Source organism: Borostomias antarcticus (genome assembly GCF_949987555.1).
Source record: "Borostomias antarcticus genome assembly, chromosome: 25".
NCBI classification, from domain to species: Eukaryota; Metazoa; Chordata; class Actinopteri; order Stomiiformes; family Stomiidae; genus Borostomias; species Borostomias antarcticus.
Window position 1 is genome coordinate 348,508 of NC_140258.1, and position 25,991 is coordinate 374,498.

Here is a 25,991-nt window from a genome sequence, read left to right on the forward strand (position 1 = left end):
CATATGGGAATCCCCATTGGGGACTCTTTTGACATTTGGGAATCCCTATTGGATTTGAATGGTGACATTGGGGTCTCTTTCTGACACTTGGGACTCGCAGGGGGGGCGTCCATATGGGACTCTTTTGACATTGGGGAATCCCCATTGGGGACTCTTTTGACATTTGGGAATCTTTCACAAATTGCACATTTTTGACATTTCCTATCAAAGTAGAGTATTGTGCCTTGGTGTGTGGGGTTCTTAGCATGCCCCAAGACCAGCTAGAGGGGTCCTGAGTTGATTGCAGCTTTGCAAGTACCAGAACCATACTGTCCCATTTGGGAATCAAAAAAGATTCCCAAATGGGCATCCCAATTTTTGACATTTCCTATCAAAGTACAGTCTTGTGCCTTGGTGTGTGGGGGTCTTAGCATGCCCCAAGACCAGCTAGAGGGGTCCTGAGTTGATTGCACCTTTGCAAGTATGAAAAAAACATACTGTACATTTGGGAATCCCTATTGGATTTCAATGGTGACATTTGGGAATCTTTGTGACATATGGGAATCCCCATTGGGGACTCTTTTGACATTTGGGAATCCCTATTGGATTTGAATGGTGACATTGGGGTCTCTTTCTGACACTTGGGACTCGCAGGGGGGGCGTCCATATGGGACTCTTTTGACATTGGGGAATCCCCATTGGGGACTCTTTTGACATTTGGGAATCTTTCACAAATTGCACATTTTTGACATTTCCTATCAAAGTAGAGTATTGTGCCTTGGTGTGTGGGGGTCTTAGCATGCCCCAAGACCAGCTAGAGGGGTCCTGAGTTGATTGCACCTTTGCAAGTACCAGAACCATACTGTCCCATTTGGGAATCAAAAAAGATTCCCAAATGGGCATCCCAATTTTTGACATTTCCTATCAAAGTACAGTCTTGTGCCTTGGTGTGTGGGGGTCTTAGCATGCCCCAAGACCAGCTAGAGAGGTCCTGTGTTTATTGGACCGTTGGAATTATGAATAAAACATACTGTACATTTGGGAATCCCTATTGGATTTGAATGGTGACATTGGGGTCTCTTTCTGACACTTGGGACTCGCAGGGGGGGCGTCCATATGGGACTCTTTTGACATATGGGAATCCCCATTTGGGACTCTTTTGACATTTGGGAATCTTTCACAAATTGCACATTTTTGACATTTCCTATCAAAGTACAGTCTTGTGCCTTGGTGTGTGGGGGTCTTAGCATGCCCCAAGACCAGCTAGACGGGTCCTGAGTTGATTGCACCTTTGCAAGTACCAGAACCATACTGTCCCATTTGGGAATCAAAAAAGATTCCCAAATGGGCATCCCAATTTTTGACATTTCCTATCAAAGTACAGTCTTGTGCCTTGGTGTGTGGGGGTCTTAGCATGCCCCAAGACCAGCTAGAGGGGTCCTGAGTTGATTGCACCTTTGCAAGTATGAAAAAAACATACTGTACATTTGGGAATCCCTATTGGATTTCAATGGTGACATTTGGGAATCTTTGTGACATATGGGAATCCCCATTGGGGACTCTTTTGACATTTGGGAATCCCTATTGGATTTGAATGGTGACATTGGGGTCTCTTTCTGACACTTGGGACTCGCAGGGGGGGCGTCCATATGGGACTCTTTTGACATTGGGGAATCCCCATTGGGGACTCTTTTGACATTTGGGAATCTTTCACAAATTGCACATTTTTGACATTTCCTATCAAAGTAGAGTATTGTGCCTTGGTGTGTGGGGTTCTTAGCATGCCCCAAGACCAGCTAGAGGGGTCCTGAGTTGATTGCAGCTTTGCAAGTACCAGAACCATACTGTCCCATTTGGGAATCAAAAAAGATTCCCAAATGGGCATCCCAATTTTTGACATTTCCTATCAAAGTACAGTCTTGTGCCTTGGTGTGTGGGGGTCTTAGCATGCCCCAAGACCAGCTAGAGGGGTCCTGAGTTGATTGCACCTTTGCAAGTATGAAAAAAACATACTGTACATTTGGGAATCCCTATTGGATTTCAATGGTGACATTTGGGAATCTTTGTGACATATGGGAATCCCCATTGGGGACTCTTTTGACATTTGGGAATCCCTATTGGATTTGAATGGTGACATTGGGGTCTCTTTCTGACACTTGGGACTCGCAGGGGGGGGCGTCCATATGGGACTCTTTTGACATTGGGGAATCCCCATTGGGGACTCTTTTGACATTTGGGAATCTTTCACAAATTGCACATTTTTGACATTTCCTATCAAAGTAGAGTATTGTGCCTTGGTGTGTGGGGTTCTTAGCATGCCCCAAGACCAGCTAGAGGGGTCCTGAGTTGATTGCAGCTTTGCAAGTACCAGAACCATACTGTCCCATTTGGGAATCAAAAAAGATTCCCAAATGGGCATCCCAATTTTTGACATTTCCTATCAAAGTACAGTCTTGTGCCTTGGTGTGTGGGGGTCTTAGCATGCCCCAAGACCAGCTAGAGGGGTCCTGAGTTGATTGCACCTTTGCAAGTATGAAAAAAACATACTGTACATTTGGGAATCCCTATTGGATTTCAATGGTGACATTTGGGAATCTTTGTGACATATGGGAATCCCCATTGGGGACTCTTTTGACATTTGGGAATCCCTATTGGATTTGAATGGTGACATTGGGGTCTCTTTCTGACACTTGGGACTCGCAGGGGGGGGCGTCCATATGGGACTCTTTTGACATTGGGGAATCCCCATTGGGGACTCTTTTGACATTTGGGAATCTTTCACAAATTGCACATTTTTGACATTTCCTATCAAAGTAGAGTATTGTGCCTTGGTGTGTGGGGTTCTTAGCATGCCCCAAGACCAGCTAGAGGGGTCCTGAGTTGATTGCAGCTTTGCAAGTACCAGAACCATACTGTCCCATTTGGGAATCAAAAAAGATTCCCAAATGGGCATCCCAATTTTTGACATTTCCTATCAAAGTACAGTCTTGTGCCTTGGTGTGTGGGGGTCTTAGCATGCCCCAAGACCAGCTAGAGGGGTCCTGAGTTGATTGCACCTTTGCAAGTATGAAAAAAACATACTGTACATTTGGGAATCCCTATTGGATTTCAATGGTGACATTTGGGAATCTTTGTGACATATGGGAATCCCCATTGGGGACTCTTTTGACATTTGGGAATCCCTATTGGATTTGAATGGTGACATTGGGGTCTCTTTCTGACACTTGGGACTCGCAGGGGGGGCGTCCATATGGGACTCTTTTGACATTGGGGAATCCCCATTGGGGACTCTTTTGACATTTGGGAATCTTTCACAAATTGCACATTTTTGACATTTCCTATCAAAGTAGAGTATTGTGCCTTGGTGTGTGGGGGTCTTAGCATGCCCCAAGACCAGCTAGAGGGGTCCTGAGTTGATTGCACCTTTGCAAGTACCAGAACCATACTGTCCCATTTGGGAATCAAAAAAGATTCCCAAATGGGCATCCCAATTTTTGACATTTCCTATCAAAGTACAGTCTTGTGCCTTGGTGTGTGGGGGTCTTAGCATGCCCCAAGACCAGCTAGAGAGGTCCTGTGTTTATTGGACCGTTGGAATTATGAATAAAACATACTGTACATTTGGGAATCCCTATTGGATTTGAATGGTGACATTGGGGTCTCTTTCTGACACTTGGGACTCGCAGGGGGGGCGTCCATATGGGACTCTTTTGACATATGGGAATCCCCATTTGGGACTCTTTTGACATTTGGGAATCTTTCACAAATTGCACATTTTTGACATTTCCTATCAAAGTACAGTCTTGTGCCTTGGTGTGTGGGGGTCTTAGCATGCCCCAAGACCAGCTAGACGGGTCCTGAGTTGATTGCACCTTTGCAAGTACCAGAACCATACTGTCCCATTTGGGAATCAAAAAAGATTCCCAAATGGGCATCCCAATTTTTGACATTTCCTATCAAAGTACAGTCTTGTGCCTTGGTGTGTGGGGGTCTTAGCATGCCCCAAGACCAGCTAGAGGGGTCCTGAGTTGATTGCACCTTTGCAAGTATGAAAAAAACATACTGTACATTTGGGAATCCCTATTGGATTTCAATGGTGACATTTGGGAATCTTTGTGACATATGGGAATCCCCATTGGGGACTCTTTTGACATTTGGGAATCCCTATTGGATTTGAATGGTGACATTGGGGTCTCTTTCTGACACTTGGGACTCGCAGGGGGGGCGTCCATATGGGACTCTTTTGACATTGGGGAATCCCCATTGGGGACTCTTTTGACATTTGGGAATCTTTCACAAATTGCACATTTTTGACATTTCCTATCAAAGTAGAGTATTGTGCCTTGGTGTGTGGGGTTCTTAGCATGCCCCAAGACCAGCTAGAGGGGTCCTGAGTTGATTGCAGCTTTGCAAGTACCAGAACCATACTGTCCCATTTGGGAATCAAAAAAGATTCCCAAATGGGCATCCCAATTTTTGACATTTCCTATCAAAGTACAGTCTTGTGCCTTGGTGTGTGGGGGTCTTAGCATGCCCCAAGACCAGCTAGAGGGGTCCTGAGTTGATTGCACCTTTGCAAGTATGAAAAAAACATACTGTACATTTGGGAATCCCTATTGGATTTCAATGGTGACATTTGGGAATCTTTGTGACATATGGGAATCCCCATTGGGGACTCTTTTGACATTTGGGAATCCCTATTGGATTTGAATGGTGACATTGGGGTCTCTTTCTGACACTTGGGACTCGCAGGGGGGGGCGTCCATATGGGACTCTTTTGACATTGGGGAATCCCCATTGGGGACTCTTTTGACATTTGGGAATCTTTCACAAATTGCACATTTTTGACATTTCCTATCAAAGTAGAGTATTGTGCCTTGGTGTGTGGGGTTCTTAGCATGCCCCAAGACCAGCTAGAGGGGTCCTGAGTTGATTGCAGCTTTGCAAGTACCAGAACCATACTGTCCCATTTGGGAATCAAAAAAGATTCCCAAATGGGCATCCCAATTTTTGACATTTCCTATCAAAGTACAGTCTTGTGCCTTGGTGTGTGGGGGTCTTAGCATGCCCCAAGACCAGCTAGAGGGGTCCTGAGTTGATTGCACCTTTGCAAGTATGAAAAAAACATACTGTACATTTGGGAATCCCTATTGGATTTGAATGGTGACATTGGGGTCTCTTTCTGACACTTGGGACTCGCAGGGGGGGCGTCCATATGGGACTCTTTTGACATTGGGGAATCCCCATTGGGGACTCTTTTGACATTTGGGAATCCCTATTGGATTTGAATGGTGACATTGGGGTCTCTTTCTGACACTTGGGACTCGCAGGGGGGGCGTCCATATGGGACTCTTTTGACATTGGGGAATCCCCATTGGGGACTCTTTTGACATTTGGGAATCTTTCACAAATTGCACATTTTTGACATTTCCTATCAAAGTAGAGTATTGTGCCTTGGTGTGTGGGGTTCTTAGCATGCCCCAAGACCAGCTAGAGGGGTCCTGAGTTGATTGCAGCTTTGCAAGTACCAGAACCATACTGTCCCATTTGGGAATCAAAAAAGATTCCCAAATGGGCATCCCAATTTTTGACATTTCCTATCAAAGTACAGTCTTGTGCCTTGGTGTGTGGGGGTCTTAGCATGCCCCAAGACCAGCTAGAGGGGTCCTGAGTTGATTGCACCTTTGCAAGTATGAAAAAAACATACTGTACATTTGGGAATCCCTATTGGATTTGAATGGTGACATTGGGGTCTCTTTCTGACACTTGGGACTCGCAGGGGGGGCGTCCATATGGGACTCTTTTGACATTGGGGAATCCCCATTGGGGACTCTTTTGACATTTGGGAATCCCTATTGGATTTGAATGGTGACATTGGGGTCTCTTTCTGACACTTGGGACTCGCAGGGGGGGCGTCCATATGGGACTCTTTTGACATTGGGGAATCCCCATTGGGGACTCTTTTGACATTTGGGAATCTTTCACAAATTGCACATTTTTGACATTTCCTATCAAAGTAGAGTATTGTGCCTTGGTGTGTGGGGTTCTTAGCATGCCCCAAGACCAGCTAGAGGGGTCCTGAGTTGATTGCAGCTTTGCAAGTACCAGAACCATACTGTCCCATTTGGGAATCAAAAAAGATTCCCAAATGGGCATCCCAATTTTTGACATTTCCTATCAAAGTACAGTCTTGTGCCTTGGTGTGTGGGGGTCTTAGCATGCCCCAAGACCAGCTAGAGGGGTCCTGAGTTGATTGCACCTTTGCAAGTATGAAAAAAACATACTGTACATTTGGGAATCCCTATTGGATTTCAATGGTGACATTTGGGAATCTTTGTGACATATGGGAATCCCCATTGGGGACTCTTTTGACATTTGGGAATCCCTATTGGATTTGAATGGTGACATTGGGGTCTCTTTCTGACACTTGGGACTCGCAGGGGGGGCGTCCATATGGGACTCTTTTGACATTGGGGAATCCCCATTGGGGACTCTTTTGACATTTGGGAATCTTTCACAAATTGCACATTTTTGACATTTCCTATCAAAGTAGAGTATTGTGCCTTGGTATGTGGGGGTCTTAGCATGCCCCAAGACCAGCTAGACGGGTCCTGAGTTGATTGCACCTTTGCAAGTACCAGAACCATACTGTCCCATTTGGGAATCAAAAAAGATTCCCAAATGGGCATCCCAATTTTTGACATTTCCTATCAAAGTACAGTCTTGTGCCTTGGTGTGTGGGGGTCTTAGCATGCCCCAAGACCAGCTAGAGGGGTCCTGAGTTGATTGCACCTTTGCAAGTACCAGAACCATACTGTCCCATTTGGGAATCAAAAAGATTCCCAAATGGGCATCCCAATTTTTTACATTTCCTATCAAAGTACAGTCTTGTGCCTTGGTGTGTGGGGGTCTTAGCATGCCCCAAGACCAGCTAGAGGGGTCCTGAGTTGATTGCACCTTTGCAAGTATGAAAAAAACATACTGTACATTTGGGAATCCCTATTGGATTTCAATGGTGACATTTGGGAATCTTTGTGACATATGGGAATCCCCATTGGGGACTCTTTTGACATTTGGGAATCCCTATTGGATTTGAATGGTGACATTGGGGTCTCTTTCTGACACTTGGGACTCGCAGGGGGGGCGTCCATATGGGACTCTTTTGACATTGGGGAATCCCCATTGGGGACTCTTTTGACATTTGGGAATCTTTCACAAATTGCACATTTTTGACATTTCCTATCAAAGTAGAGTATTGTGCCTTGGTATGTGGGGGTCTTAGCATGCCCCAAGACCAGCTAGACGGGTCCTGAGTTGATTGCACCTTTGCAAGTACCAGAACCATACTGTCCCATTTGGGAATCAAAAAAGATTCCCAAATGGGCATCCCAATTTTTGACATTTCCTATCAAAGTACAGTCTTGTGCCTTGGTGTGTGGGGGTCTTAGCATGCCCCAAGACCAGCTAGAGGGGTCCTGAGTTGATTGCACCTTTGCAAGTACCAGAACCATACTGTCCCATTTGGGAATCAAAAAAGTTTCCAAATGGGCATCCCAATTTTTTCCTTTTTCTATCAAAGTACAGTCTTGTGCCTTGGTGTGTGGGGGTCTTAGCATGCCCCAAGACCAGCTAGAGGGGTCCTGAGTTGATTGCACCTTTGCAAGTATGAAAAAAACATACTGTACATTTGGGAATCCCTATTGGATTTCAATGGTGACATTTGGGAATCTTTGTGACATATGGGAATCCCCATTGGGGACTCTTTTGACATTTGGGAATCCCTATTGGATTTGAATGGTGACATTGGGGTCTCTTTCTGACACTTGGGACTCGCAGGGGGGGCGTCCATATGGGACTCTTTTGACATTGGGGAATCCCCATTGGGGACTCTTTTGACATTTGGGAATCTTTCACAAATTGCCCATTTTTGACATTTCCTATCAAAGTAGAGTATTGTGCCTTGGTGTGTGGGGTTCTTAGCATGCCCCAAGACCAGCTAGAGGGGTCCTGAGTTGATTGCAGCTTTGCAAGTACCAGAACCATACTGTCCCATTTGGGAATCAAAAAAGATTCCCAAATGGGCATCCCAATTTTTGACATTTCCTATCAAAGTACAGTCTTGTGCCTTGGTGTGTGGGGGTCTTAGCATGCCCCAAGACCAGCTAGAGGGGTCCTGAGTTGATTGCACCTTTGCAAGTATGAAAAAAACATACTGTACATTTGGGAATCCCTATTGGATTTCAATGGTGACATTTGGGAATCTTTGTGACATATGGGAATCCCCATTGGGGACTCTTTTGACATTTGGGAATCCCTATTGGATTTGAATGGTGACATTGGGGTCTCTTTCTGACACTTGGGACTCGCAGGGGGGGCGTCCATATGGGACTCTTTTGACATTGGGGAATCCCCATTGGGGACTCTTTTGACATTTGGGAATCTTTCACAAATTGCACATTTTTGACATTTCCTATCAAAGTAGAGTATTGTGCCTTGGTGTGTGGGGTTCTTAGCATGCCCCAAGACCAGCTAGAGGGGTCCTGAGTTGATTGCAGCTTTGCAAGTACCAGAACCATACTGTCCCATTTGGGAATCAAAAAAGATTCCCAAATGGGCATCCCAATTTTTGACATTTCCTATCAAAGTACAGTCTTGTGCCTTGGTGTGTGGGGGTCTTAGCATGCCCCAAGACCAGCTAGAGGGGTCCTGAGTTGATTGCACCTTTGCAAGTATGAAAAAAACATACTGTACATTTGGGAATCCCTATTGGATTTCAATGGTGACATTTGGGAATCTTTGTGACATATGGGAATCCCCATTGGGGACTCTTTTGACATTTGGGAATCCCTATTGGATTTGAATGGTGACATTGGGGTCTCTTTCTGACACTTGGGACTCGCAGGGGGGGCGTCCATATGGGACTCTTTTGACATTGGGGAATCCCCATTGGGGACTCTTTTGACATTTGGGAATCTTTCACAAATTGCACATTTTTGACATTTCCTATCAAAGTAGAGTATTGTGCCTTGGTGTGTGGGGGTCTTAGCATGCCCCAAGACCAGCTAGAGGGGTCCTGAGTTGATTGCACCTTTGCAAGTACCAGAACCATACTGTCCCATTTGGGAATCAAAAAAGATTCCCAAATGGGCATCCCAATTTTTGACATTTCCTATCAAAGTACAGTCTTGTGCCTTGGTGTGTGGGGGTCTTAGCATGCCCCAAGACCAGCTAGAGAGGTCCTGTGTTTATTGGACCGTTGGAATTATGAATAAAACATACTGTACATTTGGGAATCCCTATTGGATTTGAATGGTGACATTGGGGTCTCTTTCTGACACTTGGGACTCGCAGGGGGGGCGTCCATATGGGACTCTTTTGACATATGGGAATCCCCATTTGGGACTCTTTTGACATTTGGGAATCTTTCACAAATTGCACATTTTTGACATTTCCTATCAAAGTACAGTCTTGTGCCTTGGTGTGTGGGGGTCTTAGCATGCCCCAAGACCAGCTAGACGGGTCCTGAGTTGATTGCACCTTTGCAAGTACCAGAACCATACTGTCCCATTTGGGAATCAAAAAAGATTCCCAAATGGGCATCCCAATTTTTGACATTTCCTATCAAAGTACAGTCTTGTGCCTTGGTGTGTGGGGGTCTTAGCATGCCCCAAGACCAGCTAGAGGGGTCCTGAGTTGATTGCACCTTTGCAAGTATGAAAAAAACATACTGTACATTTGGGAATCCCTATTGGATTTCAATGGTGACATTTGGGAATCTTTGTGACATATGGGAATCCCCATTGGGGACTCTTTTGACATTTGGGAATCCCTATTGGATTTGAATGGTGACATTGGGGTCTCTTTCTGACACTTGGGACTCGCAGGGGGGGCGTCCATATGGGACTCTTTTGACATTGGGGAATCCCCATTGGGGACTCTTTTGACATTTGGGAATCTTTCACAAATTGCACATTTTTGACATTTCCTATCAAAGTAGAGTATTGTGCCTTGGTGTGTGGGGTTCTTAGCATGCCCCAAGACCAGCTAGAGGGGTCCTGAGTTGATTGCAGCTTTGCAAGTACCAGAACCATACTGTCCCATTTGGGAATCAAAAAAGATTCCCAAATGGGCATCCCAATTTTTGACATTTCCTATCAAAGTACAGTCTTGTGCCTTGGTGTGTGGGGGTCTTAGCATGCCCCAAGACCAGCTAGAGGGGTCCTGAGTTGATTGCACCTTTGCAAGTATGAAAAAAACATACTGTACATTTGGGAATCCCTATTGGATTTCAATGGTGACATTTGGGAATCTTTGTGACATATGGGAATCCCCATTGGGGACTCTTTTGACATTTGGGAATCCCTATTGGATTTGAATGGTGACATTGGGGTCTCTTTCTGACACTTGGGACTCGCAGGGGGGGCGTCCATATGGGACTCTTTTGACATTGGGGAATCCCCATTGGGGACTCTTTTGACATTTGGGAATCTTTCACAAATTGCACATTTTTGACATTTCCTATCAAAGTAGAGTATTGTGCCTTGGTATGTGGGGGTCTTAGCATGCCCCAAGACCAGCTAGACGGGTCCTGAGTTGATTGCACCTTTGCAAGTACCAGAACCATACTGTCCCATTTGGGAATCAAAAAAGATTCCCAAATGGGCATCCCAATTTTTGACATTTCCTATCAAAGTACAGTCTTGTGCCTTGGTGTGTGGGGGTCTTAGCATGCCCCAAGACCAGCTAGAGGGGTCCTGAGTTGATTGCACCTTTGCAAGTACCAGAACCATACTGTCCCATTTGGGAATCAAAAAAGTTTCCAAATGGGCATCCCAATTTTTTCCTTTTTCTATCAAAGTACAGTCTTGTGCCTTGGTGTGTGGGGGTCTTAGCATGCCCCAAGACCAGCTAGAGGGGTCCTGAGTTGATTGCACCTTTGCAAGTATGAAAAAAACATACTGTACATTTGGGAATCCCTATTGGATTTCAATGGTGACATTTGGGAATCTTTGTGACATATGGGAATCCCCATTGGGGACTCTTTTGACATTTGGGAATCCCTATTGGATTTGAATGGTGACATTGGGGTCTCTTTCTGACACTTGGGACTCGCAGGGGGGGCGTCCATATGGGACTCTTTTGACATTGGGGAATCCCCATTGGGGACTCTTTTGACATTTGGGAATCTTTCACAAATTGCCCATTTTTGACATTTCCTATCAAAGTAGAGTATTGTGCCTTGGTGTGTGGGGTTCTTAGCATGCCCCAAGACCAGCTAGAGGGGTCCTGAGTTGATTGCAGCTTTGCAAGTACCAGAACCATACTGTCCCATTTGGGAATCAAAAAAGATTCCCAAATGGGCATCCCAATTTTTGACATTTCCTATCAAAGTACAGTCTTGTGCCTTGGTGTGTGGGGGTCTTAGCATGCCCCAAGACCAGCTAGAGGGGTCCTGAGTTGATTGCACCTTTGCAAGTATGAAAAAAACATACTGTACATTTGGGAATCCCTATTGGATTTCAATGGTGACATTTGGGAATCTTTGTGACATATGGGAATCCCCATTGGGGACTCTTTTGACATTTGGGAATCCCTATTGGATTTGAATGGTGACATTGGGGTCTCTTTCTGACACTTGGGACTCGCAGGGGGGGCGTCCATATGGGACTCTTTTGACATTGGGGAATCCCCATTGGGGACTCTTTTGACATTTGGGAATCTTTCACAAATTGCACATTTTTGACATTTCCTATCAAAGTAGAGTATTGTGCCTTGGTGTGTGGGGTTCTTAGCATGCCCCAAGACCAGCTAGAGGGGTCCTGAGTTGATTGCAGCTTTGCAAGTACCAGAACCATACTGTCCCATTTGGGAATCAAAAAAGATTCCCAAATGGGCATCCCAATTTTTGACATTTCCTATCAAAGTACAGTCTTGTGCCTTGGTGTGTGGGGGTCTTAGCATGCCCCAAGACCAGCTAGAGGGGTCCTGAGTTGATTGCACCTTTGCAAGTATGAAAAAAACATACTGTACATTTGGGAATCCCTATTGGATTTCAATGGTGACATTTGGGAATCTTTGTGACATATGGGAATCCCCATTGGGGACTCTTTTGACATTTGGGAATCCCTATTGGATTTGAATGGTGACATTGGGGTCTCTTTCTGACACTTGGGACTCGCAGGGGGGGCGTCCATATGGGACTCTTTTGACATTGGGGAATCCCCATTGGGGACTCTTTTGACATTTGGGAATCTTTCACAAATTGCACATTTTTGACATTTCCTATCAAAGTAGAGTATTGTGCCTTGGTGTGTGGGGGTCTTAGCATGCCCCAAGACCAGCTAGAGGGGTCCTGAGTTGATTGCACCTTTGCAAGTACCAGAACCATACTGTCCCATTTGGGAATCAAAAAAGATTCCCAAATGGGCATCCCAATTTTTGACATTTCCTATCAAAGTACAGTCTTGTGCCTTGGTGTGTGGGGGTCTTAGCATGCCCCAAGACCAGCTAGAGAGGTCCTGTGTTTATTGGACCGTTGGAATTATGAATAAAACATACTGTACATTTGGGAATCCCTATTGGATTTGAATGGTGACATTGGGGTCTCTTTCTGACACTTGGGACTCGCAGGGGGGGCGTCCATATGGGACTCTTTTGACATATGGGAATCCCCATTTGGGACTCTTTTGACATTTGGGAATCTTTCACAAATTGCACATTTTTGACATTTCCTATCAAAGTACAGTCTTGTGCCTTGGTGTGTGGGGGTCTTAGCATGCCCCAAGACCAGCTAGACGGGTCCTGAGTTGATTGCACCTTTGCAAGTACCAGAACCATACTGTCCCATTTGGGAATCAAAAAAGATTCCCAAATGGGCATCCCAATTTTTGACATTTCCTATCAAAGTACAGTCTTGTGCCTTGGTGTGTGGGGGTCTTAGCATGCCCCAAGACCAGCTAGAGGGGTCCTGAGTTGATTGCACCTTTGCAAGTATGAAAAAAACATACTGTACATTTGGGAATCCCTATTGGATTTCAATGGTGACATTTGGGAATCTTTGTGACATATGGGAATCCCCATTGGGGACTCTTTTGACATTTGGGAATCCCTATTGGATTTGAATGGTGACATTGGGGTCTCTTTCTGACACTTGGGACTCGCAGGGGGGGCGTCCATATGGGACTCTTTTGACATTGGGGAATCCCCATTGGGGACTCTTTTGACATTTGGGAATCTTTCACAAATTGCACATTTTTGACATTTCCTATCAAAGTAGAGTATTGTGCCTTGGTGTGTGGGGTTCTTAGCATGCCCCAAGACCAGCTAGAGGGGTCCTGAGTTGATTGCAGCTTTGCAAGTACCAGAACCATACTGTCCCATTTGGGAATCAAAAAAGATTCCCAAATGGGCATCCCAATTTTTGACATTTCCTATCAAAGTACAGTCTTGTGCCTTGGTGTGTGGGGGTCTTAGCATGCCCCAAGACCAGCTAGAGGGGTCCTGAGTTGATTGCACCTTTGCAAGTATGAAAAAAACATACTGTACATTTGGGAATCCCTATTGGATTTCAATGGTGACATTTGGGAATCTTTGTGACATATGGGAATCCCCATTGGGGACTCTTTTGACATTTGGGAATCCCTATTGGATTTGAATGGTGACATTGGGGTCTCTTTCTGACACTTGGGACTCGCAGGGGGGGCGTCCATATGGGACTCTTTTGACATTGGGGAATCCCCATTGGGGACTCTTTTGACATTTGGGAATCTTTCACAAATTGCACATTTTTGACATTTCCTATCAAAGTAGAGTATTGTGCCTTGGTGTGTGGGGTTCTTAGCATGCCCCAAGACCAGCTAGAGGGGTCCTGAGTTGATTGCAGCTTTGCAAGTACCAGAACCATACTGTCCCATTTGGGAATCAAAAAAGATTCCCAAATGGGCATCCCAATTTTTGACATTTCCTATCAAAGTACAGTCTTGTGCCTTGGTGTGTGGGGGTCTTAGCATGCCCCAAGACCAGCTAGAGGGGTCCTGAGTTGATTGCACCTTTGCAAGTATGAAAAAAACATACTGTACATTTGGGAATCCCTATTGGATTTGAATGGTGACATTGGGGTCTCTTTCTGACACTTGGGACTCGCAGGGGGGGCGTCCATATGGGACTCTTTTGACATTGGGGAATCCCCATTGGGGACTCTTTTGACATTTGGGAATCCCTATTGGATTTGAATGGTGACATTGGGGTCTCTTTCTGACACTTGGGACTCGCAGGGGGGGCGTCCATATGGGACTCTTTTGACATTGGGGAATCCCCATTGGGGACTCTTTTGACATTTGGGAATCTTTCACAAATTGCACATTTTTGACATTTCCTATCAAAGTAGAGTATTGTGCCTTGGTGTGTGGGGTTCTTAGCATGCCCCAAGACCAGCTAGAGGGGTCCTGAGTTGATTGCAGCTTTGCAAGTACCAGAACCATACTGTCCCATTTGGGAATCAAAAAAGATTCCCAAATGGGCATCCCAATTTTTGACATTTCCTATCAAAGTACAGTCTTGTGCCTTGGTGTGTGGGGGTCTTAGCATGCCCCAAGACCAGCTAGAGGGGTCCTGAGTTGATTGCACCTTTGCAAGTATGAAAAAAACATACTGTACATTTGGGAATCCCTATTGGATTTCAATGGTGACATTTGGGAATCTTTGTGACATATGGGAATCCCCATTGGGGACTCTTTTGACATTTGGGAATCCCTATTGGATTTGAATGGTGACATTGGGGTCTCTTTCTGACACTTGGGACTCGCAGGGGGGGCGTCCATATGGGACTCTTTTGACATTGGGGAATCCCCATTGGGGACTCTTTTGACATTTGGGAATCCCTATTGGATTTGAATGGTGACATTGGGGTCTCTTTCTGACACTTGGGACTCGCAGGGGGGGCGTCCATTTGGGACTCTTTTGACATTGGGGAATCCCCATTGGGGACTCTTTTGACATTTGGGAATCTTTCACAAATTGCACATTTTTGACATTTCCTATCAAAGTAGAGTATTGTGCCTTGGTGTGTGGGGTTCTTAGCATGCCCCAAGACCAGCTAGAGGGGTCCTGAGTTGATTGCAGCTTTGCAAGTACCAGAACCATACTGTCCCATTTGGGAATCAAAAAAGATTCCCAAATGGGCATCCCAATTTTTGACATTTCCTATCAAAGTACAGTCTTGTGCCTTGGTGTGTGGGGGTCTTAGCATGCCCCAAGACCAGCTAGAGAGGTCCTGTGTTTATTGGACCGTTGGAATTATGAATAAAACATACTGTACATTTGGGAATCCCTATTGGATTTGAATGGTGACATTGGGGTCTCTTTCTGACACTTGGGACTCGCAGGGGGGGCGTCCATATGGGACTCTTTTGACATATGGGAATCCCCATTTGGGACTCTTTTGACATTTGGGAATCTTTCACAAATTGCACATTTTTGACATTTCCTATCAAAGTACAGTCTTGTGCCTTGGTGTGTGGGGGTCTTAGCATGCCCCAAGACCAGCTAGACGGGTCCTGAGTTGATTGCACCTTTGCAAGTACCAGAACCATACTGTCCCATTTGGGAATCAAAAAAGATTCCCAAATGGGCATCCCAATTTTTGACATTTCCTATCAAAGTACAGTCTTGTGCCTTGGTGTGTGGGGGTCTTAGCATGCCCCAAGACCAGCTAGAGGGGTCCTGAGTTGATTGCACCTTTGCAAGTATGAAAAAAACATACTGTACATTTGGGAATCCCTATTGGATTTCAATGGTGACATTTGGGAATCTTTGTGACATATGGGAATCCCCATTGGGGACTCTTTTGACATTTGGGAATCCCTATTGGATTTGAATGGTGACATTGGGGTCTCTTTCTGACACTTGGGACTCGCAGGGGGGGCGTCCATATGGGACTCTTTTGACATTGGGGAATCCCCATTGGGGACTCTTTTGACATTTGGGAATCTTTCACAAATTGCACATTTTTGACATTTCCTATCAAAGTAGAGTATTGTGCCTTGGTGTGTGGGGTTCTTAGCATGCCCCAAGACCAGCTAGAGGGGTCCTGAGTTGATTGCAGCTTTGCAAGTACCAGAACCATACTGTCCCATTTGGGAATCAAAAAAGATTCCCAAATGGGCATCCCAATTTTTGACATTTCCTATCAAAGTACAGTCTTGTGCCTTGGTGTGTGGGGGTCTTAGCATGCCCCAAGACCAGCTAGAGGGGTCCTGAGTTGATTGCACCTTTGCAAGTATGAAAAAAACATACTGTACATTTGGGAATCCCTATTGGATTTCAATGGTGACATTTGGGAATCTTTGTGACATATGGGAATCCCCATTGGGGACTCTTTTGACATTTGGGATTCCCTATTGGATTTGAATGGTGACATTGGGGTCTCTTTCTGACACTTGGGACTCGCAGGGGGGGCGTCCATATGGGACTCTTTTGACATTGGGGAATCCCCATTGGGGACTCTTTTGACATTTGGGAATCTTTCACAAATTGCACATTTTTGACATTTCCTATCAAAGTAGAGTATTGTGCCTTGGTATGTGGGGGTCTTAGCATGCCCCAAGACCAGCTAGAGGGGTCCTGAGTTGATTGCACCTTTGCAAGTATGAAAAAAACATACTGTACATTTGGGAATCCCTATTGGATTTCAATGGTGACATTTGGGAATCTTTGTGACATATGGGAATCCCCATTGGGGACTCTTTTGACATTTGGGAATCCCTATTGGATTTGAATGGTGACATTGGGGTCTCTTTCTGACACTTGGGACTCGCAGGGGGGGCGTCCATATGGGACTCTTTTGACATTGGGGAATCCCCATTGGGGACTCTTTTGACATTTGGGAATCTTTCACAAATTGCACATTTTTGACATTTCCTATCAAAGTAGAGTATTGTGCCTTGGTATGTGGGGGTCTTAGCATGCCCCAAGACCAGCTAGACGGGTCCTGAGTTGATTGCACCTTTGCAAGTACCAGAACCATACTGTCCCATTTGGGAATCAAAAAAGATTCCCAAATGGGCATCCCAATTTTTGACATTTCCTATCAAAGAACAGTCTTGTGCCTTGGTGTGTGGGGGTCTTAGCATGCCCCAAGACCAGCTAGAGGGGTCCTGAGTTGATTGCACCTTTGCAAGTACCAGAACCATACTGTCCCATTTGGGAATCAAAAAAGATTCCCAAATGGGCATCCCAATTTTTTACATTTCCTATCAAAGTACAGTCTTGTGCCTTGGTGTGTGGGGGTCTTAGCATGCCCCAAGACCAGCTAGAGGGGTCCTGAGTTGATTGCACCTTTGCAAGTATGAAAAAAACATACTGTACATTTGGGAATCCCTATTGGATTTCAATGGTGACATTTGGGAATCTTTGTGACATATGGGAATCCCCATTGGGGACTCTTTTGACATTTGGGAATCCCTATTGGATTTGAATGGTGACATTGGGGTCTCTTTCTGACACTTGGGACTCGCAGGGGGGGCGTCCATATGGGACTCTTTTGACATTGGGGAATCCCCATTGGGGACTCTTTTGACATTTGGGAATCTTTCACAAATTGCACATTTTTGACATTTCCTATCAAAGTAGAGTATTGTGCCTTGGTATGTGGGGGTCTTAGCATGCCCCAAGACCAGCTAGACGGGTCCTGAGTTGATTGCACCTTTGCAAGTACCAGAACCATACTGTCCCATTTGGGAATCAAAAAAGATTCCCAAATGGGCATCCCAATTTTTGACATTTCCTATCAAAGTACAGTCTTGTGCCTTGGTGTGTGGGGGTCTTAGCATGCCCCAAGACCAGCTAGAGGGGTCCTGAGTTGATTGCACCTTTGCAAGTACCAGAACCATACTGTCCCATTTGGGAATCAAAAAAGTTTCCAAATGGGCATCCCAATTTCTGACATTTCCTATCAAAGTACAGTCTTGTGCCTTGGTGTGTGGGGGTCTTAGCATGCCCCAAGACCAGCTAGAGGGGTCCTGAGTTGATTGCACCTTTGCAAGTATGAAAAAAACATACTGTACATTTGGGAATCCCTATTGGATTTCAATGGTGACATTTGGGAATCTTTGTGACATATGGGAATCCCCATTGGGGACTCTTTTGACATTTGGGAATCCCTATTGGATTTGAATTGTGACATTGGGGTCTCTTTCTGACACTTGGGACTCGCAGGGGGGGCGTCCATATGGGACTCTTTTGACATTGGGGAATCCCCATTGGGGACTCTTTTGACATTTGGGAATCTTTCACAAATTGCACATTTTTGACATTTCCTATCAAAGTAGAGTATTGTGCCTTGGTATGTGGGGGTCTTAGCATGCCCCAAGACCAGCTAGACGGGTCCTGAGTTGATTGCACCTTTGCAAGTACCAGAACCATACTGTCCCATTTGGGAATCAAAAAAGATTCCCAAATGGGCATCCCAATTTTTGACATTTCCTATCAAAGTACAGTCTTGTGCCTTGGTGTGTGGGGGTCTTAGCATGCCCCAAGACCAGCTAGAGGGGTCCTGAGTTGATTGCACCTTTGCAAGTACCAGAACCATACTGTCCCATTTGGGAATCAAAAAAGATTCCCAAATGGGCATCCCAATTTTTTACATTTCCTATCAAAGTACAGTCTTGTGCCTTGGTGTGTGGGGGTCTTAGCATGCCCCAAGACCAGCTAGAGGGGTCCTGAGTTGATTGCACCTTTGCAAGTATGAAAAAAACATACTGTACATTTGGGAATCCCTATTGGATTTCAATGGTGACATTTGGGAATCTTTGTGACATATGGGAATCCCCATTGGGGACTCTTTTGACATTTGGGAATCCCTATTGGATTTGAATGGTGACATTGGGGTCTCTTTCTGACACTTGGGACTCGCAGGGGGGGCGTCCATATGGGACTCTTTTGACATTGGGGAATCCCCATTGGGGACTCTTTTGACATTTGGGAATCTTTCACAAATTGCACATTTTTGACATTTCCTATCAAAGTAGAGTATTGTGCCTTGGTATGTGGGGGTCTTAGCATGCCCCAAGACCAGCTAGACGGGTCCTGAGTTGATTGCACCTTTGCAAGTACCAGAACCATACTGTCCCATTTGGGAATCAAAAAAGATTCCCAAATGGGCATCCCAATTTTTGACATTTCCTATCAAAGTACAGTCTTGTGCCTTGGTGTGTGGGGGTCTTAGCATGCCCCAAGACCAGCTAGAGGGGTCCTGAGTTGATTGCACCTTTGCAAGTACCAGAACCATACTGTCCCATTTGGGAATCAAAAAAGTTTCCAAATGGGCATCCCAATTTTTTACATTTCCTATCAAAGTACAGTCTTGTGCCTTGGTGTGTGGGGGTCTTAGCATGCCCCAAGACCAGCTAGAGGGATCCTGAGTTGATTGCACCTTTGCAAGTATGAAAAAAACATACTGTACATTTGGGAATCCCTATTGGATTTCAATGGTGACATTTGGGAATCTTTGTGACATATGGGAATCCCCATTGGGGACTCTTTTGACATTTGGGAATCCCTATTGGATTTGAATGGTGACATTGGGGTCTCTTTCTGACACTTGGGACTCGCAGGGGGGGCGTCCATATGGGACTCTTTTGACATATGGGAATCCCCATTTGGGACTCTTTTGACATTTGGGAATCTTTCACAAATTGCACATTTTTGACATTTCCTATCAAAGTACAGTCTTGTGCCTTGGTGTGTGGGGGTCTTAGCATGCCCCAAGACCAGCTAGATGGGTCCTGAGTTGATTGCACCTTTGCAAGTACCAGAACCATACTGTCCCATTTGGGAATCAAAAAAGATTCCCAAATGGGCATCCCAATTTTTGACATTTCCTATCAAAGTACAGTCTTGTGCCTTGGTGTGTGGGGGTCTTAGCATGCCCCAAGACCAGCTAGAGGGGTCCTGAGTTGATTGCACCTTTGCAAGTATGAAAAAAACATACTGTACATTTGGGAATCCCTATTGGATTTCAATGGTGACATTTGGGAATCTTTGTGACATATGGGAATCCCCATTGGGGACTCTTTTGACATTTGGGAATCCCTATTGGATTTGAATGGTGACATTGGGGTCTCTTTCTGACACTTGGGACTCGCAGGGGGGGCGTCCATATGGGACTCTTTTGACATTGGGGAATCCCCATTGGGGACTCTTTTGACATTTGGGAATCTTTCACAAATTGCACATTTTTGACATTTCCTATCAAAGTAGAGTATTGTGCCTTGGTGTGTGGGGTTCTTAGCATGCCCCAAGACCAGCTAGAGGGGTCCTGAGTTGATTGCAGCTTTGCAAGTACCAGAACCATACTGTCCCATTTGGGAATCAAAAAAGATTCCCAAATGGGCATCCCAATTTTTGACATTTCCTATCAAAGTACAGTCTTGTGCCTTGGTGTGTGGGGGTCTTAGCATGCCCCAAGACCAGCTAGAGGGGTCCTGAGTTGATTGCACCTTTGCAAGTATGAAAAAAACATACTGTACATTTGGGAATCCCTATTGGATTTCAATGGTGACATTTGGGAATCTTTGTGACATATGGGAATCCCCATTGGGGACTCTTTTGACATTTGGGATTCCCTATTGGATTTGAATGGTGACATTGGGGTCTCTTTCTGACACTTGGGACTCGCAGGGGGGGCGTCCATATGGGACTCTTTTGACATTGGGGAATCCCCATTGGGGACTCTTTTGACATTTGGGAATCTTTCACAAATTGCACATTTTTGACATTTCCTATCAAAGTAGAGTATTGTGCCTTGGTATGTGGGGGTCTTAGCATGCCCCAAGACCAGCTAGACGGGTCCTGAGTTGATTGCACCTTTGCAAGTACCAGAACCATACTGTCCCATTTGGGAATCAAAAAAGATTCCCAAATGGGCATCCCAATTTTTGACATTTCCTATCAAAGTACAGTCTTGTGCCTTGGTGTGTGGGGGTCTTAGCATGCCCCAAGACCAGCTAGAGGGGTCCTGAGTTGATTGCACCTTTGCAAGTACCAGAACCATACTGTCCCATTTGGGAATCAAAAAAGATTCCCAAATGGGCATCCCCATTTTTTACATTTCCTATCAAAGTACAGTCTTGTGCCTTGGTGTGTGGGGGTCTTAGCATGCCCCAAGACCAGCTAGAGGGGTCCTGAGTTGATTGCACCTTTGCAAGTATGAAAAAAACATACTGTACATTTGGGAATCCCTATTGGATTTCAATGGTGACATTTGGGAATCTTTGTGACATATGGGAATCCCCATTGGGGACTCTTTTGACATTTGGGAATCCCTATTGGATTTGAATGGTGACATTGGGGTCTCTTTCTGACACTTGGGACTCGCAGGGGGGGCGTCCATATGGGACTCTTTTGACATTGGGGAATCCCAATTGGGGACTCTTTTGACATTTGGGAATCTTTCACAAATTGCACATTTTTGACATTTCCTATCAAAGTAGAGTATTGTGCCTTGGTGTGTGGGGTTCTTAGCATGCCCCAAGACCAGCTAGAGGGGTCCTGAGTTGATTGCAGCTTTGCAAGTACCAGAACCATACTGTCCCATTTGGGAATCAAAAAAGATTCCCAAATGGGCATCCCAATTTTTGACATTTCCTATCAAAGTACAGTCTTGTGCCTTGGTGTGTGGGGGTCTTAGCATGCCCCAAGACCAGCTAGAGGGGTCCTGAGTTGATTGCACCTTTGCAAGTATGAAAAAAACATACTGTACATTTGGGAATCCCTATTGGATTTCAATGGTGACATTTGGGAATCTTTGTGACATATGGGAATCCCCATTGGGGACTCTTTTGACATTTGGGAATCCCTATTGGATTTGAATGGTGACATTGGGGTCTCTTTCTGACACTTGGGACTCGCAGGGGGGGCGTCCATATGGGACTCTTTTGACATTGGGGAATCCCCATTGGGGACTCTTTTGACATTTGGGAATCTTTCACAAATTGCACATTTTTGACATTTCCTATCAAAGTAGAGTATTGTGCCTTGGTATGTGGGGGTCTTAGCATGCCCCAAGACCAGCTAGACGGGTCCTGAGTTGATTGCACCTTTGCAAGTACCAGAACCATACTGTCCCATTTGGGAATCAAAAAAGATTCCCAAATGGGCATCCCAATTTTTGACATTTCCTATCAAAGTACAGTCTTGTGCCTTGGTGTGTGGGGGTCTTAGCATGCCCCAAGACCAGCTAGAGGGGTCCTGAGTTGATTGCACCTTTGCAAGTACCAGAACCATACTGTCCCATTTGGGAATCAAAAAAGATTCCCAAATGGGCATCCCAATTTTTTACATTTCCTATCAAAGTACAGTCTTGTGCCTTGGTGTGTGGGGGTCTTAGCATGCCCCAAGACCAGCTAGAGGGGTCCTGAGTTGATTGCACCTTTGCAAGTATGAAAAAAACATACTGTACATTTGGGAATCCCTATTGGATTTCAATGGTGACATTTGGGAATCTTTGTGACATTGGGGAATCCCCATTGGGGACTCTTTTGACATTTGGGAATCCCTATTGGATTTGAATGGTGACATTGGGGTCTCTTTCTGACACTTGGGACTCGCAGGGGGGGCGTCCATATGGGACTCTTTTGACATTGGGGAATCCCCATTGGGGACTCTTTTGACATTTGGGAATCTTTCACAAATTGCACATTTTTGACATTTCCTATCAAAGTAGAGTATTGTGCCTTGGTGTGTGGGGTTCTTAGCATGCCCCAAGACCAGCTAGAGGGGTCCTGAGTTGATTGCAGCTTTGCAAGTACCAGAACCATACTGTCCCATTTGGGAATCAAAAAAGATTCCCAAATGGGCATCCCAATTTTTGACATTTCCTATCAAAGTACAGTCTTGTGCCTTGGTGTGTGGGGGTCTTAGCATGCCCCAAGACCAGCTAGAGGGGTCCTGAGTTGATTGCACCTTTGCAAGTATGAAAAAAACATACTGTACATTTGGGAATCCCTATTGGATTTCAATGGTGACATTTGGGAATCTTTGTGACATATGGGAATCCCCATTGGGGACTCTTTTGACATTTGGGAATCCCTATTGGATTTGAATGGTGACATTGGGGTCTCTTTCTGACACTTGGGACTCGCAGGGGGGGCGTCCATATGGGACTCTTTTGACATTGGGGAATCCCCATTGGGGACTCTTTTGACATTTGGGAATCTTTCACAAATTGCACATTTTTGACATTTCCTATCAAAGTAGAGTATTGTGCCTTGGTGTGTGGGGTTCTTAGCATGCCCCAAGACCAGCTAGAGGGGTCCTGAGTTGATTGCAGCTTTGCAAGTACCAGAACCATACTGTCCCATTTGGGAATCAAAAAAGATTCCCAAATGGGCATCCCAATTTTTGACATTTCCTATCAAAGTACAGTCTTGTGCCTTGGTGTGTGGGGGTCTTAGCATGCCCCAAGACCAGCTAGAGGGGTCCTGAGTTGATTGCACCTTTGCAAGTATGAAAAAAACATACTGTACATTTGGGAATCCCTATTGGATTTCAATGGTGACATTTGGGAATCTTTGTGACATATGGGAATCCCCATTGGGGACTCTTTTGACATTTGGGAATCCCTATTGGATTTGAATGGTGACATTGGGGTCTCTTTCTGACACTTGGGACTCGCAGGGGGGGCGTCCATATGGGACTCTTTTGACATTGGGGAATCCCCATTGGGGACTCTTTTGACATTTGGGAATCTTTCACAAATTGCACATTTTTGACATTTCCTATCAAAGTAGAGTATTGTGCCTTGGTATGTGGGGGTCTTAGCATGCCCCAAGACCAGCTAGACGGGTCCTGAGTTGATTGCACCTTTGCAAGTACCAGAACCATACTGTCCCATTTGGGAATCAAAAAAGATTCCCAAATGGGCATCCCCATTTTTTACATTTCCTATCAAAGTACAGTCTTGTGCCTTGGTGTGTGGGGGTCTTAGCATGCCCCAAGACCAGCTAGAGGGGTCCTGAGTTGATGGCACCTTTGCAAGTATGAAAAAAACATACTGTACATTTGGGAATCCCTATTGGATTTCAATGGTGACATTTGGGAATCTTTGTGACATATGGGAATCCCCATTGGGGACTCTTTTGACATTTGGGAATCCCTATTGGATTTGAATGGTGACATTGGGGTCTCTTTCTGACACTTGGGACTCGCAGGGGGGGCGTCCATATGGGACTCTTTTGACATTGGGGAATCCCCATTGGGGACTCTTTTGACATTTGGGAATCTTTCACAAATTGCACATTTTTGACATTTCCTATCAAAGTAGAGTATTGTGCCTTGGTATGTGGGGGTCTTAGCATGCCCCAAGACCAGCTAGAAGGGTCCTGAGTTGATTGCACCTTTGCAAGTACCAGAACCATACTGTCCCATTTGGGAATCAAAAAAGATTCCCAAATGGGCATCCCAATTTTTGATATTTCCTATCAAAGTACAGTCTTGTGCCTTGGTGTGTGGGGGTCTTAGCATGCCCCAAGACCAGCTAGAGGGGTCCTGAGTTGATTGCACCTTTGCAAGTACCAGAACCATACTGTCCCATTTGGGAATCAAAAAAGATTCCCAAATGGGCATCCCAATTTTTTACATTTCCTATCAAAGTACAGTCTTGTGCCTTGGTGTGTGGGGGTCTTAGCATGCCCCAAGACCAGCTAGAGGGGTCCTGAGTTGATGGCACCTTTGCAAGTATGAAAAAAACATACTGTACATTTGGGAATCCCTATTGGATTTCAATGGTGACATTTGGGAATCTTTGTGACATATGGGAATCCCCATTGGGGACTCTTTTGACATTTGGGAATCCCTATTGGATTTGAATGGTGACATTGGGGTCTCTTTCTGACACTTGGGACTCGCAGGGGGGGCGTCCATATGGGACTCTTTTGACATTGGGGAATCCCCATTGGGGACTCTTTTGACATTTGGGAATCTTTCACAAATTGCCCATTTTTGACATTTCCTATCAAAGTAGAGTATTGTGCCTTGGTGTGTGGGGTTCTTAGCATGCCCCAAGACCAGCTAGAGGGGTCCTGAGTTGATTGCAGCTTTGCAAGTACCAGAACCATACTGTCCCATTTGGGAATCAAAAAAGATTCCCAAATGGGCATCCCAATTTTTGACATTTCCTATCAAAGTACAGTCTTGTGCCTTGGTGTGTGGGGGTCTTAGCATGCCCCAAGACCAGCTAGAGGGGTCCTGAGTTGATTGCACCTTTGCAAGTATGAAAAAAACATACTGTACATTTGGGAATCCCTATTGGATTTCAATGGTGACATTTGGGAATCTTTGTGACATATGGGAATCCCCATTGGGGACTCTTTTGACATTTGGGAATCCCTATTGGATTTGAATGGTGACATTGGGGTCTCTTTCTGACACTTGGGACTCGCAGGGGGGGCGTCCATATGGGACTCTTTTGACATTGGGGAATCCCCATTGGGGACTCTTTTGACATTTGGGAATCTTTCACAAATTGCACATTTTTGACATTTCCTATCAAAGTAGAGTATTGTGCCTTGGTATGTGGGGGTCTTAGCATGCCCCAAGACCAGCTAGAAGGGTCCTGAGTTGATTGCACCTTTGCAAGTACCAGAACCATACTGTCCCATTTGGGAATCAAAAAAGATTCCCAAATGGGCATCCCAATTTTTGATATTTCCTATCAAAGTACAGTCTTGTGCCTTGGTGTGTGGGGGTCTTAGCATGCCCCAAGACCAGCTAGAGGGGTCCTGAGTTGATTGCACCTTTGCAAGTACCAGAACCATACTGTCCCATTTGGGAATCAAAAAAGATTCCCAAATGGGCATCCCAATTTTTTACATTTCCTATCAAAGTACAGTCTTGTGCCTTGGTGTGTGGGGGTCTTAGCATGCCCCAAGACCAGCTAGAGGGGTCCTGAGTTGATTGCACCTTTGCAAGTATGAAAAAAACATACTGTACATTTGGGAATCCCTATTGGATTTCAA